Source organism: Macrotis lagotis, chromosome X, assembly GCF_037893015.1.
Source record: "Macrotis lagotis isolate mMagLag1 chromosome X, bilby.v1.9.chrom.fasta, whole genome shotgun sequence".
NCBI classification, from domain to species: domain Eukaryota; kingdom Metazoa; phylum Chordata; class Mammalia; order Peramelemorphia; family Peramelidae; genus Macrotis; species Macrotis lagotis.
In genome coordinates, this window is record NC_133666.1 from 72,444,003 (window position 1) to 72,464,766 (window position 20,764).

Below are 20,764 nucleotides of genomic sequence, written 5' to 3' on the forward strand. Positions count from 1 at the left end.
TCCCAATTACTTGCCCACAAGCAACTTAAATAATGCTTTAAATGCTAAGAAGGAATTTCTGTTCTCTCTCTGGTCATTCTGTCTCAGCAAAGTCCTGACCTGTTGGATGTGGTTCCTTTTGGAGGTGGCTCTCTCATTGTGATCTAGAGATGACCTTGGATGTCCTCCAAAGTTCTTTTAAGGAGCAAATGCCGAAAGGGATCCTCCACATTGGAAAGCCTGAATTCAGGAAAGGCCTGATGGGAAACGGAAGGGGAAATTCAGAGAGCCTTTGCGGAAGACAGTGGGACCACTCTTTTGGCCAGCACAACTCCATGAGATCCTAAGTTATAGAAGAGAGTGAATCTGTGTTTGGGGAAGGACTAAGGCCCAGGTTGACAAAATGATAGTTCCCTGAGATGTTGAAAGTTTTCCAAGATGAAACAGGTACAGGAAAGTGCTCTGTCCCCACTGGCCTCATTTAGCCTAGTTCTACTCTTCCTCCAACAGTCAATGAGGACCTGTCAATCCAGCTCAATCTTGGGAGGCGATAGCATGGGGCAGAGCAGATGCCTCCTTTCCACAGTTCTAGTCTGAGCTATCACTTACTAGCTGGGTGGTGACCTTGGAAATTTGCCCTCTATGAGGTTCCATTTCCTTCTCAAACGACCTAGCCCCTGGGCCTTGCCTTCTGCCTTTCTGTGGCCTCCTTAGAGAAGTTCCAGGCTTTTCATTCCATGCTGCATCTGAACCTGCTTTTCTGTGTCATCTCCCCAATTAGAGAGTGATATCCTCATGGACAGTCCTCTAAATTTTAGATTGCATCCACAGGACTTTCCATAATTCTTGGCACCTTATGAGAATGATTAATAATTGGGCATATTATGTACTGGGAGCCCCAAACCAATAAATGGAATAGTTTCTCCTCTCAAGGAGCCCACTCTTCACTAGGGAAGATAGCAAGGATGATGATCCCCACCCTGCTTCTCTCCTTGAATCTTGGGAGACCATCTAGGCGAAACAGAGGAGGCAGCCCTTAGTTAGATTGATGGAGCCAGAAATGATAGCAATAGTTCTGAAGAATGTCCTGAAATCATGCCAGAAAAATCATGGAGCTGTTCATGAAAGCCCCCCAATCAAGCACAGACAGCCCCCCCCCAAGGAGTCAGACAAAAGAAAAATGACTTATCTATGTCCATATGGTCAAAGCAACTAGAGACCAAGGCAAAGCTCATTCTTTGTGGCCTGACTTAAGGATTGTGGCTGGTTTCTTACTGGCATGTAAGGAACACTAAATGAACAACTAAGCAATCTTAGGGGAAGACACATATGAATTGATGCCACACAAAGTCTGGCCAACTGGAAGGACAGTTAAAGACCATTCAGCAATAATGCCAAAAAAACTAACACTTGAAACACCCAAGCTTAAACTAAAGGCAGCATCTGATATGGACCCCTGGGTCCAGATGAGCCCAGGGGGCATACACCTACAGACACACACACACACACACACAGACACTTGCAGGGGTTGGGGAAGAGAGGAAGCCTGTGTACCAGGCACAGATGTCCTCAAAGGAAGGAGGGGTGTCTGGAGGTCAACAGATAGCAGCTGTTTTGCTTGTTATTACTGAACTGGCTTTTCTAGTTACAAGGAGCCTGGTTTGGGGGTGGGGTAGAAAGGAATGAAGAGAAAAGATTGGGATGGTGAAGGAAAAAGATAAGCAATGTGGCTGTGCTTGGCGCAAGCTGTTGAGCAGAGCCCACCTGGGAGGCTGGGCTGTTGTGATGCAGTGTCTCTGCACTGGAGGATCTGGTCAAATGAGGGGCTGACTGGCAAGGCTCTAATGAGCTTCCATGTTTACGGTCACGATTATCAGACAGCTTGTGGCTCAGACTGCTCTGTTCCTGGAGAACAGTTATGCCCTCGGATTTATGTGTTATGTTCTTTGAAGCCCAACTTCCCTGCTCTAATTGAATACTTTTTATCTCCCAAGACCAGCTTTGTGACTCTTTCCAAACACCCCTATTTTCAGTGCTTTTAGATGAAGGTAACTCTAGTTTTTCCCATTTGAAGTTTGTCTGCCTTCTGGAGCTGAGAACGGACTGCTCTCTTAGTCACAAGCAAGTCCCATAAGGCAGACCCATAAAGAACCCTCTCCTGGCCCATATTATGGTTTCCCATGAAATGTAGGGCTTCAGAAAAGGCCACAAGAAAGCAAGGGATTCAACAGTTCAGGTGTTCAGAGTATTCACAAAATGCTAGTAGTAGTAGTGGTGGTGGTAGTAGCAGGCGTAGTAGCAGGCGTAGTAGTTGTTGTAGCAGTAGTAGTAGCAGTAGTTGTAGCAGTAGTTCACAAAATGCTAGTAGTAGTAGTAGTGGTAGTGGTAGTAGTCGTAGTAGCAGCGGTAGTAGCAGTGGCAGTAGCAGCGGCAGTAGCAGCGGTAGTAGCAGTAGTTGTAGCAGTAGTAGCAGTTGTAGTAGTAGTAGTAGTAATGATGGGGGTAGTAGTAGTGGTAGTAGTAGTAGTGGTAATGGTAGTAGTAGCAGAAGGATGTATAGTGTGAGGAGGAGGAGGAATAGTAGCAGCAGCAGCAGCAGCTGCTGAAATAGTTGTAGTAATAGTAGCAGCAGCTTGTATTATATAATGTTTTAACTTTTTACAATATACAAAACAACTAATAGCAGCTCATAGACAAAAAGGATGCAGCATGTGTTCATGAGGCGATGTGGTACAGTCCAAAGGGGACCCTAGATGAGGAAGTCAAGAGATTGGATTTGAGGCTGAGCTCTGCCTCTTTGTAACTTTGAAACCAAGGGCAAGTCAGTTCCTTTCCATGAGTTGCTGCTGCTGCCTTCTCAAATGGGAATCTCCCCCCATAGTTCTGTTCCCACACGGCATTATGGTCCAGAAGTACTTAGGACATGTAAGGGCTGGGCCAGCACTAACAGGTGCTTCAAACCCAGAAAGGCTATGAGGATGGATCTGCCTTCCAAAGACCATCCTGACTAAATATGCAGATTTACTGATTACTTGGTGATTGATTCTTTGGCCATGGCAGTCCATGACACAAAGAAAAATCCAAATCAGCCCTTCAATTCTGCAGTGCAATGACGTGATGGAAAAGGGGGCCAAAGGTGCTAAGAATCCCATACATTTTGGAACATGCCTCCACATTCTAGAGTATGGCCTAATGGATGGAGGGCCAACTATAGAGGCGGGAGGATCTAGCTGACCTCCTTAGTTCCCCAGCCAAGCCCTAGGCTAAGGCTATAAATTGTAGTTAATAGGTGCTCTGCATCCATGAAGGGAGTTTCCTAAACCAATGAAATCACAGATCTGGACTGTCTACTCCAAGGAATTTACTCAGATGTTGGTATTAGAAATGAGATCCTTGGTCAGGTCCCAGTGAGTCAGAAGAGTGCTTGCCATGTACTGTACTCTGGGATACAAAAAAAAAAACACAAAACAGTCTCTACTTTATAAGGGTTCACACTCTAATGGAGGAGCTAAATTGTAAATGAATGGGTACAAGCAAGGCCAGTCATGTAACGGGAGAAGTAGAAAACATCTGGGGTAAAGGCAGGAGTGGGGATGGGGGTCAGAAAGACCTCCTGAACAAAGTGATGCTGGATCTGAGTCATTAAAGAAGTTAGACTGTCAAAAGGAAAAGGTGAGGGAGAACATTCCAAGCATGAGTCACAGCCAATGCAAAGGCACAGAGATAGGACAGGGAGGGTCATATGACTGGATCTCTCACTGGACTGTGGGATAATAGGGGAGTAAAATGTGGCAAGACTGAAAAGGTAGAAAGAAGTCAAGTTCATTATCAAAGGGAGGACTTTACATTTGATCCTAGAGACTAGGGAGCCACTGGAGTTTGATGAACAGAGGTGACATAGGAGACGTAGGTTTAAGGAAAAAGGCTTTGGCAACCAAGAGGAGGCTAAAGTGCAAAGGGGAGACTCTAGAAACACAACAGAAGGCAATGCAGTAGTCCAGACAAGAGGCAATAAAGGCAGTGGCTATGCGAGTGAAGAGAAGGACAAGTATAAGACGTAAAAAACCAAAACAATAAAGAAACCCTGACATCCATGCTGTACACAAACCCAAACAGCAAAAGGAAAGTACCACTAAATAGGACCTCACAAATATTGCTCCAAAAGGCAAATCAGAGTTGACTATGTCCATGGGCCATTTGGTTGTCTTATATTTATGGTCATGCTAATCAATTATAGAAAACAAAACCTGGGGGCGGCTAGGTGGCGCAGTGGATAGAGCACCAGCCCTGGAGTCAGGAGTACCTGAGTTCAAATCTGACCTCACACACTTAATAATGACCTAGCTGTGTGGCCTTGGGCAAGCCACTTAACCCCACTGCCTTGCAAAAGATAAAAAAAAATGAAATAGACTAGAAAACAAAACCAAAAAAAATATTGTATTAACTGTGTCTCTGGATCAAAAAATGAACTAACCAAAAGCATGAACCCTGCATTGAAGCCGAACATAGCACCTATATCAGGAATGGGTTCCTTAACAAAAGGTGGAAAGATAGGACATCCTAAGGATCATCTAGCAGTCACCGAGATAAAGTTGACTGTCCCTTAAAATAAGAAACGGGTGACTAGGTCGCACAGTGGGTAGAGCTCCAACCCTAGAGTCAGAGTTCAAATCTGGTCTCAGACAATTAATAATTGCCTAGCTGTGTGGCCTTGGGCAAGTCACATAACCCCATTGCCTAAAATAAAATTTTAAAAAGTAATAAGAAACAACTGGCTACCAATGTGGGAGTAATTTCTGAATCAGCTGTCTGTGTACAGTCAGAATATCAATGTGTTAGAGTACAGATAAAAATCAACAACAAATTAGAAGAAAATAAAAATGAGAAGGAAAATATGGCACGCAGTGAAAATAGCTCCAAGCTGATCTATTTAAATGAACTTTTGAAACTGGAAAATAGAAAATAGATATGAGCAGACTCTCACCATTTCCTAGGGAAAGTGAACTGCATGGGTAAGTCAGTTATCACAACAAGGAGGCCAAAAGAACATAGAAATCACCTCAGCTGGCACACACTGGATTTCCTTGGAAAGCAGAGGAATATGGCAGCCAAAAGAAATACCAATTCAGAATGTAGACTCATTTATAAAAACTTATGAAAGATGATAACTGAACTTTATGGAGAATTTTAAGGGTTATATACATTATCTCATTTGAGCCTCATAACAGCTCTTTAAGGTAGGGGTGCTATTATCCATAATTTACAAATAAGGAAATTGAGGATCCAAGAGATTAAAGTACTTTGAAGTATTGGGATCAAGATTCAGTCTTGGGGGTAGCTATGTAGCACAGTGGATAGAGCAATGATCCTGGAATCTGGAGGACCTGAGTTCAAATTTTGCCTCATACATTTAATAATTTACTTAGCTGTGTGACCTGGGGCAAGTCACTTAACCCTATTGCCTTACCAAAAAAAAAGATTCCATCTTGGGTTTTCTTGACTCCAATATTCTTTAGCACTATTAACTCAGAAAACATTTAAGAGAGAAGGAAGGAAAAAACAAGTGTACAGAAAACTTGGCAAGAGATCTAATTAAGACAGAATATATCAAGAGCATTGAGGGATGGGACCAGAAAGAGAAAACAAACATTCAAAAAATGAAAAAAATATCTCAAAACTTTGAGTTTTTTAAGAATTTATTGATGGGTGGCTAGTTGGCACAGTGGATAGAGTACCGGCCCTGGAGTCAGGAGTACCTGAGTTCAAATCCAGCCTCAGACGCTTAATAATTACCTAGCTGTGTGGCCTTGGGCAAGCCACTTAATCCCATTTGCCTTGCAAAAAAACCCTAAAAATAAAAGAATTTATTGATATGGGGCAGCTAGGTGACACAGTGGATAGAGCACCGGCCCTGGAGTCAGAAGGACCTGAGTTCAAATGTGACCCTCAGACACTTAATAATAATTACCTAGCTGTGTGGCCTTGGGCAAACCACTTAACCCCATTGTCTTGAAAAAACCTTAAAAAAAGAATTTATTGATATATTTTGTTCAGGCATGTCAGACACCTTTCAACAAACCCCAAAATGACACCCTCATGCACAAAGTACATCCCATAAAACAATTAGTTTATTGATTATTTTGAAGTGTTGTATTTCTAAATATGACAACTAGGCCTTAAATTGGACCAGTTTCAATGCATTGTCTCTTAACATTATTTTAGTCATCAAGCATATCATCCTTTTCACTCTCCTTTCTTTAGTCTGCCTCACTTGCTTCTCTGAATTCTCCATATTTGTCATTTTTATGGTAAAGAGATATTCCATTATCTGTTATAATTTGTTCAATCATTCCTCATCATTAGGTACATGTTTTCTTTGCACCTTTTAAGTTATCATGAATAATGCTGTCACAAATATGTCTATACACATGGGTCTTTTTTGTTCTCAGTAACCTCTTTAAAGTATTGGCCCAGCAATAGAATTGGTGGGTCAAAGGATATGAACAATCTAGTCTTTTTCTCATACAGTTTCAAATTATGTTCCAGAATGATTAAACCAATTCTCAGCTCTACCAAAAGTGAATTAGCATGCTTATATTCTCACAGCCCATCTCAATAAGGAGTTTTCTCATCTTAGTTTGATGGTTAACAGATGACCTCAAGGTTGTTTTGTTTTGGATGCAGACATTTTAGATGATTATCAATAATTTGTATTTGTTATTTTGAAAACTTTTTGTTCATATGTTCCATCACCCAGCTGCCTTCCCCCACATCAGTGACCCTGCATCTTTGGTCACTATCTCTAGTGCTGGATGCACTTTCTCTCATGTCCCCAACACCGTGGGCCAGGAGAAAAAATAGGCAGATCCCTTTACCATGTCTACCTTCACTCCTCAATTTCTCTTCCTTTGAGGTTCATATTATCCAGACATATCACCCTGATAGAGCCTGATGGACATTACCTATTGCCCCCAAATTATTCTCCTTCCTTTCTCAAGAAATTCAGCACCTAGTTCCCAGTCTTCCTGTTTGCTTCTACTTTTCTCCTCTTACTTGGAGACTTCAATATTCCTTCTATTGTTCCCTCAAGTAGCCTGACCAATTCCACTATTCATACACTTTTTTAATTCCCCTGATCTGCACCTTCATCATTCTATCACCATCACACATAGGAATGGATCCATTGCTGATTGTATCATCATTCACAAGTGTTTTACTTTCTGCAATCCAGAATTCTGAAATGGTTCCTCTCTCTCTGACCATAATCTTCTGTTAGTGTTCTTCTCTCCCTTGAAATCTGCTGACACACACTTCAGTCTCTCTTTTTCCACTGACTCCCTCCCTGGTACTTATAAATATACCCAGATCTTTTCATCCTTAAAAAACCCTTCAGTTCACCTTGTCATTTCTTTATGCTCCCCTCCTAAATCTGTCTTCCATTTCATTGGTAAATGCCTAGAAAAAGCTGTCTTCATAAGTTGACTTCACTTCCTTGCACCCTACTCACTTCTCAGTGCCTTTTATTCTGACCTCTAATGCTGCCACTCAATTAAAGTTGCTCTCTTCAAACGATCTCTTCCCAACAATCTTTTCATTTTAATAAATAGCACCTCCCTCATAGAACAAAAATGAGATGACATTTGTACAGTGTTGGAGAGATGTGGCATATGTTACTGAGGTAGACTCAACAAGACCTGGAAACCAGAAAGGGTCAGTGATAGGAGAAACTGGGCAGCTGGAAAGATAGAGGTGACTTCAAGGGAAATAAAGAGGTTAAGACGAGGAATGGGTTTAGGAAGATGGCAGAGTTCAAGATCCATATCGAGATGTCCAGCAGGAAAGTGGTGGAGGTGAATGGTTAGAACAAAAATGAGTATTCTATATGAAATCCTGAAATTGTGTGTAGATTGGTTTTTGGAAAGTATTTTAACCTTGCTAAAATACCTAAATCTCCTTGTTTGTGCCCCATTCCACAATTGCTGTTATCTTCCAAATATGAAGTATTTCTAAATCTTCTCTTCATTTTGCATTTTCATTATTAATCAACTTGCTACTTAACTTCCCAATAAAAACACCCCCCCCCCCAACCAGATAAGTATGGTCAAGCAAACCCCAAGAATATATCAGCCACATGGGCAAATATATCTGATTCTGCAGCTCTGGCCCATCACATACCCTCCTTTTCAATCTGGAAAGTCATGCTTAGCCACTACATTGATCAAAGATCTGAAATCTTTCGAACTTGTTTTCTATCTGAAATGTGTAATATGAAGATTTTCCGAAACCATATTGTTGCTTCTGACTCTAACTACGTTGTTTTCCTTTCTGCCAAAAGTTCCTGTTTTCACATCATTAAGATGTCTCTCCTGTCCCTCATGATCTCTTCTATCCCAAGTGAAAAAAAAATCTACTCTCCAATTCTTTGGTATATGTCATCATTTTTATATTTAAATCATTTATTCCCTGGAAACCTATGATTTAAAACTATTTTTGCTAGTCAACTCTTCAGTTTTTTCCAGAAAGTTTTGGTGAGTAAAGAGTCACTGAGAAGGTTTAAGTTCTGCTTCTTATGCATACTGACTCTGTGGTCCTGGGCAAGCTCACTGCCCTCCCCATGATCCAAGGGAAACTCTCTAAGACTGAATACAAGATTAGTCATACAATAAACAATTATTTAGCACCAACTGTGTAGCATGTCTTGTAGATTCCCAAAAGTAGAGGGACTTTTCTCAGCAGAGGTTCCCTCTATCAAGAAGATCCTGGGTCCAGTTCTCCCTCCTGCCCTACAAAGAGAGAGACAGAGAGGCCTATGTTTGTAGCTTTATCCAGTATTGGCCAGTTGTGGACTTTTGGTCCTGCATTTTGCTTATCAAGTCTCTTCTATTGGTCCTTGTTAAAAATATTCCATCTAGGGACGGCTAGGTGGTACAGTGGATAAAGCACCAGCCCTGGAGTCAGAAGTACCTGGGTTCAAATCTGGTCTCAGACACTTAATAATTACCTAGCTGTGTGGCCTTGGGTAAGCCACTTAAACCCATTTGCCTTGTCAAAAAAAAAAAAAACTAAAAAATATTCCATCTATTACCAGTTTCTTTTGATGATTACTGATTTGTAGTAAAGTTTGAGTTCTGATAGCAATGCCATACTTGCTTTACTCTTCTTCATTTTATCCTTTTATATTCTTTACCTTTGATCCAAATAATTTTATTTTAATTTGTCTTGGCAATTTGGTCTATTTAGCCCTAAATCTGGAGCATCACCTTGGTTCTAGCATTACTTTTCCTCTATTGTTAGAGGGCGACCCTGGGCCTTGAGTATCTCTCCAATTATTTAGATAAAAATTGTTTTATAATTGTCTTCCTATAAATATGGCTGTTTCTCACTAGATTAATCTTAAATGAAATTCCCTTTTTTATCTCTTCCTTTTTCTGTTCTGCTAGTTATATATGTAGAAAAAGCTGCTGAATTTTGGAGATTTCCTTTGTATCCTATTTTACTGCAGCTGTTATCAGCCAATTTTCATGTTAATATTTAGGTTCTCCAAGTAAATCAACATAGCATCTGTAAATAAATTTGTCTCCTCTTTATTTATTCCCTCAATTTTTTTTTTACTTAGCACCTTGGAGAGTGTTTCCAGTAATATGTCCAGTAATTAATAGCAGAAAACAGAGAACATTCATTCTTTAACCCTTTTTATATTGGGAAAGATGCCAGGCTTCCTTCTTTCCAAATAATAGTAGATCATGGCAAAAGATGGAGATGTTTTAGCATTTTATGGGGAAGTTCCTTTTACTCTTGCTTCTTTTTAGCCCCAAAGTCATATATTTTGTCAGAGGCTTTTTCTGCCTCAAACATATTTTATTTTCCTTGCCATAAAGATGTTTAGAGTTTTGCTAATGAACCATTCTTTCACTGTGGCCCACCTGGCCACAGTGAATGTTTTGAATATGTTTGCAGGGACCCTCTTGATGGATGGGTTTTAAGAATTTTAGTATCCATGCCTTGTTTGTAATATTGTTCTGCAGTATTTGTTTTTCTCCTCTATCTTTTTCCTTTGGGAATCGTGTTTGTCTCCTAGACATTTCACAAGGGCCTTCTTTCAGTGCCATTTCTTTAGTTGCATTTGTCTATTAAGGTCCGCCTTTCAAACCTTCTGTCTAGGTCTGGTTTACAAGGAATTACCAGGCAATTTGAGGGATATGATTTTCTGACTTTTTGTTTAGGATGATTTTCTGGAAGCCAAATGATTCATGGATTGCCTCAGAGCCTTGTTTTTAGAGGCCAATTATCCTTGATTGTAGAGTCTTCACTAAGAGAGCCTGGGAGCTCCTTAAGAGCAGGAATAGTTGTTGTTTTTATTTGTCTCCCTACTGTCTAGAACAGTCTCTAGCATACAGCAGGTACTTTAGACATGTCTATCAATTGACGTAGCTTTCTTTTGTATTGGCTCTCATTATTCTTGTGTCATTGCAGTTTTGCTTTCTCGGTTCTTTCCAGAAAGTTCAGCCAGCTTCTGAGCTGAGCCATGGATTCTATTTATGAGGGTTGGACTGCTTTATTTTTTAATACAAAGCTCTATCTTCCTTCCTTATCACTTCCTTCCTTTATTGGCCTTTTCAACATCCCTTGATTCTCCTGATGATTTCCATTTTCCTTTCTGGAGTTTCAAGTGTCAAGATTTCAAATTCTTTTCTCTGACTGAGAAATTCTCCCAGAATTCTTTTGCCTCATAGGATTTCTTCATTGTATTAAGAACTTTTCTTTATTTCCTCATTTTGTCTGTCTCTGCTGGGTTTTCTGTGGGAGATTTCTCTGGGATGATTTTTCCCCTTGCCTCTTTTTTGCTGGTGGTCTTTTCCTTTGCTTGGTACATTTCTTGTTGTTTTGACGTGATGAAGGAGAGCTGGGTTGAGACAATCTCTCCCTCAGCCATCTTGCTGAAAGTCCCCTGCCAAGGCTTTTCTACCAAATGATGACAGTGGAGCCACCTGATTTGGACTCCGGCATGACTGTCTCTGTTGTGCTAGATGAGAAAATTGAGATGGCTCAAAGACAGGAAGAGCAGCTGTACCAGACCATATAGACACAGAGGAAGCCTGCACTGGAAGGGTCACAGTTCCCATGGCTTCAAAGGATTCATTCTCAAGATGTCTGAAAAAAAAGGTAGGATATTGCATCCTTGAAAAAAATAATCACAGATGCTATTTCTATCATGAGAAAAGAAAGACAATTGAGAAAATGGTCATAACTAGAAGCCCAGGTGGCCCCTTTCCTATCTCTCAAAAATCTTTGCATTTAATTTACTCATGTAGCAAGGGTATCTTTGAAGGTATTTGAGAAGGGCATCCACAGATTATATCCTAATGCAGAGCAAGTCTTTAGAATCATGCACTTGACTGAAAATACAGACCATAGAATTTCATTGTGCTTAGGGTCGGTTGGTTTTCTTTTTCCAAAAAAGCATTTGGTCCTCTTAAACAAAATGCTGCCTTCCAGGCTAACGCTCTAACAAGGTATTTCTTATACATATGTTAAGAACCATACAAGAGGCTTTTAAAAAGGCAAAATTAGGAACAATTTTTAGTCGCCTATTATCATTAAGCTGGGCGTGATATATGGATAGCTATACTTGCCAGAGTATACAGGATCCAAAGAAAAAAGGCAGTGCCCAGAGATGGCAGTATTTTCCAGATGCTCCTGCTTATAAGTTGCATTGGGATTACTTTTTTCCATTGTGATTATTTTATCAGGTCCTGGAATGTTACAAAATCTTCTAAGTGTGCTCCATAAATGCTTATAGGAATTGGGCCCAATCATCTCCATGATATAAGCTCAAGTGGAAGAGCAATTCCTGCTGTCTAACTTTGCTGTGCAATTTGATGGACGGCTGGACGATTGGTACATCTAGCTTGGATAGATATGGCAGGTACATAAGGACCTGAGCCCATAAGTATCAGTCTGGATTCTGACCCCGTCATTCAACGAATACTATCTTTTCTTAAGTTTTCAGTGATTACCAAATCTGATGGCCTTCTTTCAGTTCTCATTCTGTTTGACCTTCATGAAGCATTTGACACTATTGACTACCTTCATATCTTGTGTATTCCTTCCCACTGAATTTTCAAGGTACTGCTTTTGTCTTCCTTGTTCTCCTACTTGTCTGACTGCTTATCCTCAGTCACTTTGCTGTGTCCTCAGCTGTACTCTTTCCCACAACTATGATGATACACCAAGGCTCTTCCTGGACTTTCTTCCCTCCTGTGTACATTCTCTTACTTCATTGCCTTGTCAGTTTCCATGGTTTAAATGATCATCTCTATGCAGATGCCTCCCAAATGGACACATCTAGCCCTAGTCTCTCTCCTGTTTTCCAGTCCCCCATCACCAAATGTCTACTAGACATTTCCAAATGGATGTACTGTAGGCATCTCAAAGTTTAAACATCCCCAACAGTCTCCAAATCCACCTCTTGTCCAACCTTCCCAATTCCTAGTCGCTGCTTTCCTTTCAGTGACTCAGATACCAACCTCAGAATCATCCTCAACTCCTTACTTCCCCTCCCTGGGATAGATTCAGATAGTTGCCAACTTTTGTCAATTCTACCCCCACAACATTTCTTGCATGTACCTCCTTATTTCTACCCATCTGACTGCTACTCTACCAGGAAACCTTTTTCTTCTCAGGCTACTGCCTATGGGGATCCAATGACTAGCAATTCAAAGACAGCAAGTCAACAATTTTTTACCTGGTAGATCCAGACAAGGGTGTCAGGAGCCTGGTATGGCCCTGGAGGACAGAGAATCAATGGACACCTTCAAATTCATGTGTAAAGTGGTGGACTAGCAAAGAGCAGCCAAAGAGAAAAAGGAAACAAGGAGAGTTCTTAAGTCACTGACTTCTGGTTATAACCAAGTCTGAGCCATCCCCTCTCCCCCAGTTCTCTGGACTGGGCTTAATTAGAGGGCTTTATAGTATTGGAGAGTAACTATAGAGATGCTGACCATGAAAAAGGCAGTCAATGTTGGGTTTGTTAATCTTGCCCCAGTAAAATGTTACTTCTAATACACCTATGCTTTTTACATCCTCTTTTCTCTTGCCTTGAACTAAAGCCAAATTGGAAGGCCCTGGACCTGCCTTGTTTTCCTCTTGTGATTCTAATTCCAGAACAGTCTGGAATGATGGAAACCTTTACCTGGGCTCCTCTCAGCCCTGTGAAAATTGGGTACATCCTGTGAGATCAAAGGGAATGGAGAGAACTTAGTACCAGGGATTGTACTGCCTTCTGGGTTAGGCCAGAATAATTGGCATCTGGCACCAGACCGACTCAGCCTTTGCCTAGCCTGCATTTAACTGACCTGTCCAAGACTTTATACTCCTGCCACAGCTCATTGCTTCTCTTGCCCTTCAGACATGTCATCTGTATTCAGTTTGGGTTGCATGGCCAGCTGAGGTTGGTTCAGAATGTCAAGGTCTACCCAGACCAGAATCTCAAACAACTGGGACTTCCCTTACCAAACCCTCCCTCACCATACGGGGTTCATCATGTTTCACCTAGGCTACAGATACAGGTCTGACTCCTCATTGTCTGTGGAGTGACTCATTTGAGCAATGAACCAGGCCACTGAGATCATGGTTTGCCTTCTTATACTTATATAAGCCTGCTCTCTCTCTCTCTCTCTCGCTCTCGCTCTCGCTCTCTCTCGCTCTCTCTCTCGCTCTCTCACTCTCTCACTCTCTCGCTCTCTGCATCTTTCTCTGTATCTCTTCCCCCATAGTAGTTGTTTCATACATACAGCAGCCTAGGTGTTTGGATGAGTATGTCCAAATGCTCCTATTGGTTAGTAACTATCATAATGCAAGGAACTTCCAGGAGCCTACTTTGTGGGTCAGGTGGAGATGGGGGCTCAAAACAAGGATTCTTAGTCCTTTTGTGTTACAGATGTCTTGGGTAATCTGTTGAAGCCTAGGGACCCCTTTCTCTTCAGAGTAATGGTTTTAAATGCATAAAGTCAAATACAGAGTATGACAAAGGAAGCAATAATGTCAAATTACAGTTATTGATGTTTAAAGACCTGGGCCCCAGCTTTAGCATCTTTGCTCTAGAGAGTCTGCTCACAAAGGAAGATTAGACTACAGCTAAATGAGAACTGGAGGCCACTGAGTCAGACTCTCCATTTTGCAGAGGAGGAAAGGGACTCAGACAAGAGAGGAGTGGTGGTCAACATCATATAGGTAATGGGCAGCAGAGCTAGATCTAGAACCCAGGGCTGTTCTTTTCTCTTTCCACTGAACTACACAGTCTCAACTCTGGCAGACTTGCTCAAGACAAGATCTGGGCATTGGCAAGGTGCCTTCACAGAGATAGAAGGGAAGGAGGTGAGGGCAGGAGTCCAGCAGTCTGTCAGAAGAATGGAACCCTCAATTAGAGCCCAGCCTGAAAGGCAACCACAAGATACAAGAGGTCAGGGTCAGGTTGATGAGACTAGGAAGCATGTGAGATTCGAATCCATGAGGTTCAAGACAACAGATTGTTCAAGAGTTCCTGTACAATCAGTCCTCCATTTTGTTTGGTCCTGGAGAGGATAATTGAGACCCCCAGATAATCTCCCCCCCCCCAAACCCAGAGCAATCAACAATTTCCATCTTGTCTTGCAAAGCTTGCCCAATCCATCTAATCACCAGTCAGTCTCATTGGCTGAGAGAGGGGCTGGTGAGCAGAACTGGCCCCCTATACCAAGCCCAGAGCAGGCGAAGGAACGGAGGCCTGGCATGGGCACAAATGAGATAAACAGCCTCAGAAGAGTTGGCAATTGACTACAGCCTGGAGTGGGGAAAAGGCAACTTCAGTGTGCATATTGATTATCTGGCAGGAGAAAAAATTCTCCTCCAGGCCTGGGCCTCTGGAAACATGAACAATGAGAAGAAAACATTTTCAATAAATAACCTAAGCCAGCTTGACAGGATTCTAAATCAGACCAAGGCCTGACTTCCGAGATAAGTAGCATATTATGCAGCTGTACTTTTAAAAGCAGCAGTTGACAGAGTCAACGGAGATCATCACCAGGCAGGTCTCCTCCCTGAGGGTCCATTTGGATTTTTTCCTCCCTCAACACAAAGAAGCTTGCTCGTCTCATCACCCTGGTAATGCAGTGACTGTCTGTGCTGGAGGAGCAGCCTGTGGGGTTGAGATTGAGCCTTCACATGTCACCCAGGCAGCCCTTCCTTCCCCTCCCCTCTCTCTGTGGAGCTGCTTGGCAGATTAGAACTGAGGCACCAGGAGATCCCAAGTTCATTTATTGCCATAGCATGGGTTCTGCCCTGCTTGTATCTCTTAAAGAACCCCATCTCCTTCCAGGAGCCTAGAAGTTGGGGAGGCGGGTGTCATGCCTCAAGGAATCAGGACCTGGATCCAACCCTGGAACTGTCTTCCTCTTTACTTAAGACTGATGTCTAATATAAGACCTACTAAAGGCCTAGGGGAGGGAGAGACTGCATTCATTGCAGGAGTTTTTGCAAGTTTGGCTCCTTTAAGCTGTGAGTCCTTCTGGGACATTAGGAGACTGGGACAAGGCCATGCAGTAGCTTGGATAAGGAAACTCTACTCAAATATTTATGGAGATTCAGTTCTCTAGGATTGAGGAAGAGACAAAGTGTAGATAAAATATTGCCCCTGCCCTCATGGAGTTTACATGGAGTTAGAAGAATGAGAACTCTAGCTATACACAGATAACTATAATATCAAATATTACATGCCAAGTATATTAGAAAAGTGCAAAAAGCCATAGTGAGCTAATTTTCAAGGGGGGACATCAAGACCAGCTACCTGGAGGAAGAGGCACAGGAGTTGACTTTCAAGATTGAGAAGGGATTCTATAGGTGAAGAAGGGAGTGGGAGAAGGGGGGGGGCATGGAAACTGGAAGATGCAACTTGTGTTTAGAGAGAAAAGTTGGCTAGAGGGTAAAATACTAGGAGGGGAGCACTATGAGATCAGGGATTTGGGGATGTCCTCCCCAACCCCCTCCAACTTCTACCCAAGGTGACTGGAGAAGCAGCTTGCATTTGTTTAAGAGTTTAGGGCTTAATACAAAAGACACGTGAATTTAGAGCCAAAAGCTACTTTCAAGATCAGCTAGTCCTACTCCCTTATTTCACAGAGAAAGTAGAGGCCCCAAAATGGCAAATGACTTTTCAGAAGTCATTTACATCTGAGTCATGAACCCATTCCAAGCTTATCTTAGTATGTGGAGTGATCTATGGATCCATAACTAATTTATGTTAGACTGATTTCTCATTTTCACCATTGTTTTTCTTTTTTTTTCATTGTTTTTCTAGAACAGGGAGTTCTTCCCTCCAGTATCTAGGATCTTTGGATTTATCACACATTCTCACCACTGTACTCATTTGCTTTTGCATGTTATGGATCTAATCTGTTCTACTGGTCAAACTCTTATTTCTTAAGCAATACCAAATTGTTTTGATGATTATTGTTTTGTGGCATAAATTAGTCTAATACTGCTACGCTTCCTTTCTACTTTTTTTTTCATTTATCCCTTTTAGTTTCTTGACTTCTTGTTCCTCCAGATGAATTTTATTTTATTTTGCAGTACTACAAAGTAATTTTTTGGTAGTTTGATTGGCATGGCACTGAATAAGTAAATTCATTTATATATTTTTGTTATTTTTATCACATTGGCTTAACCTGTCCATTAACAATCAATATTTATCCACTTATTTAGATCTGTGTGGTATAAAGAATGTTTTATGGATGTTTTTATATAGTTGCTATAATACCAGGTGTGTATTAGAGGTAGACTCCCAAGTATTTTATGTTTTCTGTAGTCATTTGAAGCTAAATTTCTCTTTCTGTATCTTCTTACTGAATTTTGTTGTTAATAGATAAATAGAAATTCTAGAGAGCTGCTAGAGAGCAGTGGATAGAGCACTAGCCCTGGTGTCAGGAGGACCTGGATTCAAATTTGACCTCAGACACTTAATAATTGCCTAGCTGTGTGACTTGGGCAAGTCACTTAACCCCATTGCCTTAAATAAATAAATAAATATTTTTTTAAAAAAGAAATTCTAATGATTTACGTAGGTTTATTATATATTGTGCAAATTGACTGAAGTTGTTGATTATTTCAGTTACTTTTTTAGTTCTCTCTGGGTTCTCTAAATAAAACATCATATAATTTGCAAGAAGCAATAATTTTTTGTTTCCTCTTTGCCTATGTTTATTCCTCTAATTTTATTTTCTCATATTATTGCCATAAGTAGCATTTCTACATTATATTAAATAGTAATGATAATAGACAACCTTGCTTTATCTCACTCTTACTGGAAAGACCTCTAGGTTATCCCCATCACAAATAATCCCAAATCTTGGATTTAGAAAGATACTACTTCTCATATAAAGGAAAGTTGCATGTATTCTTATACTATCTAGTGTTTTATTTTTTTTTTAGTTTTATTTTTTTAGGTTTTTGCAAGGCAAACGGGGTTAAGTGGCTTGCTCAAGGCCACACAGCTAGGTAATTATTAAGTGTCTGAGACAGGATTTGAACCCAGTTACTCCTGACTCCAGAGTGTGGGCTTTATCCACTATACTACCTAGCCACCCCCTATCTAGTGTTTTAACAGGAATGGGTCTTTTATCTTGTCAAAGTTTTTTTGCATCTATTGAAATAATCATGATTTTTATGGTTTTTGTTATAAATCCTGACATAAATCCAAACTGCTCATAGTATATAATCTTCTTAGCATATTACTATAAGTGTCATTGCTACATTAGTATCCATTAGAAACATTGGTCTATAGTTTCTTTCTGCATTTGACTCTCTTTGCTTTGGTATCAAAACCAGATTTTGTCATTGAAGGAATTTGGTAAAATACCTTTTTCCTAATTTTTTCAAACACTTTATGTAATATAAGAATTAATTGTTCTTTAAACATTTGATACATTTCACTGACAAATCCGTCTGGTCTTGATATTTTTTCTTTGAGAATTCATTTGTGGCTTGTTTAACTTCATTTTCTAAGATTGAGTTATTTTTCATTGTCTTAATCATTTTATGTTTTGATAAATATTAATCCACTTCACTTAAATTGTTGGTTTTATAGGCATATAATTGGGTGAAATAGTAACAAATAATTTCTTTTATTTATCCAATGGTTGTGAATTTACCTTTTTCACCTTGGGACTAGTAATTTAATTTTCTTTATTTTTAAAATCAGGTTAGCTAATGGGTTTTTTAATTATGTTTTTAAGAAGCTCCTAGTTTTGTTGATTGATTCAGTGGTTATTTTGCTTTCAGCTTTGTTGATCTTTTCTTTGATTTCTAGGATATCTATTTTAATGTTTAATTGTGTGGGAGAGTAGGAAGTCATTGGGAAAAGGGGTAGGTAGTTTTTTAGTTATATGCCCAATCCACTGAACTCTTTTTTTTTTATTGCTGAGAAAGTTTAGAGAAATAAATTTTATCTTAAGAACTGCTTTAGTTGCATCTCAAAAATTTTGACATTTTGTCTCATTGTTGTCATCTTTAATGAAATTTTTGATGGATTCTATGATTTGTTTTTTGACCAACTCATATTTTAGGATGAAGTTGTTTTGTCTCCAGTTAATTTTTGTTTCTTATTTCTGCTACATTGTAGTCCATAAAAGAAGTATTTAATATTTCTGCTTTTCTGAATTCTTGTAAGGTTTCATTCCCTCATTTCATTGTCAATTATTACAAAGGTGCCCGAACAGCTGAGAAATATCTATACAGCTAGGTCCCAATTGCTACAAATAACAAATCTGTACAAGAGGTTTAAATTCAAGTTATTCAAGTAAATAATTGCATAGAATATGGTACTTGATTCTAGCCCAATGAAAATGTGCAGTGCAGATTCAGATAATGTGTCCTCTGGAGGAGCTCCATTATTCACACTAAGCAGAATCTAGCTATACTCCTTTCTATTCCCATTCAGTAATCTCTAGGGATCTAACTTTATGAAATTCTATTCACATCCTCCATTTTTTTGGTTAGATTTATCTAGGTTTGAAAGTGGTAAATTGAGACCCCTCCCCATTTATTATAATATTAGTATTGATTTTCCCCTGTAAATGAACTAATTTAACTATTAAGTATTTAGATGCTACACCATTTGGATCATAGTATTGATATTAATTCATTGTCTATGTACCTTTCAGCAAAATGTAGTTTTCCTTTTATCTCTTTTAATTAAGTTTATTTAATTAAGTCTATTTGCTGTTGCTTTGTCCAAGATCATGATTGCTATCCCTGCCCTTTCTACTTCAGCTGAAGCATAATAGATTTTGCTCCAGACTTTTTTTTAACTCTTTATGTTTCAAGTGTTTCATATAAACACTTATTGTTGGGTTCTGCTTTCTAATACATTCTGCTGTTTTCTTCCATCCTGTTCTCTTTATTTTTCCTTCTCTTTCTTTCCCACTCCTTTTATATAAAGCACAAGAAGGTGATGAGAGAAGAGTTAACTCAGCACCAGTATTTCAGATTTAGTGTAATCTGTTTCTGCTCCCCTGTCTCTTTTCTTTTTCTCTCACTCTAAGTCCAATAATAGATTTTTATCCTTTTTTTCCTTTTAAGCCCCTCTTTGAAATCTACCCTCCTTAGTTAGAATTTGTTTTGTTTAAAACTAATCTCTCCCTTAATCTTTCTTCTCTTATTCCACCCATTCCTTCTTCCCTCTTCCTCTTGTTTAGTTAGATATATTTCTGTACCCCCTAGGTGGGTATTCTTCCCTGCTTTAAGCAATTTAGATTAATGAGAATCAAATGTCATCTGCTCCTCCTTGTTTATATAGATTTCTACTTGCACTCCATTTATGAGAGACAATTATCCTCATCCTTCCTCTCCCCTTTCCCCCTCCCCTTGTATTCTTCTTCCCCTCCCTTTACATTCTTCTAAAAGGTTGCACAGTGGATAGAGCATCAGACCTAGAGTGAGAAAGATCTGACCTTAGATATTTACTAGCTGTGTGACCCTGGGCAAATCACTTAACATCTGTTTGCCTCAGTTTCCTCAGCTGTTTGAAAGAGATTATAATTGCACCTACCTGGCAGGTTGCTGTGAGGCTAAAATGAGATGATATTTGTAAAGTGTTTAGCCCAATGCCTCACACATGGTAAGCTCTATATAAATGTTATAGCTATTATTAAAATGAAGTCTTATTATATATATTTTATATATATATTATTTATATTATATATAATTTCACTCCCTCTATGACCTTTAATGATATGATAGAGTTCTTATTTTACAATGTAAACAGTTTATCTTTGTTTAGTTCCTTATGATTACTTACTCACGTTTACCTTTTTATGCCTTTCTTGGTTACTGTGTTTATGTTTCAAATTTTCTATTCATCTCTGGTCTTTTCATCAGGAATGCTTGGAAGTCCTCATTTCATTAAAGTTCCACTCCCCTACCCCAACCCCCAGTTTTGTTGGGTAAGTTATTCTTGGCTTTCTGAAATGCCATAGTCCAAGCTCTTCTCTTCTTTATGTGGTAGCTTCTCAATTTTCTGTGATTCTGACTGTGACTCCTCAGTCCTTGAAATTGTCTTCCTGGCTTATTGCAATTTTTTTTCCTTTGATCTGGAAGCTCTAGATTTTGCCTATGATATTTCATTTCAGAGTTTCTCTTAGGAGACCACCAGTGAATTCTTTTTCTCCTTTGCCTTCTTCTCCTAAGAGATATTGGGAAGGCTTTTTTGTGATTTCTTGAAAAAAAGCTGTTCAGGGGTTCTTCTTTTGTTGTA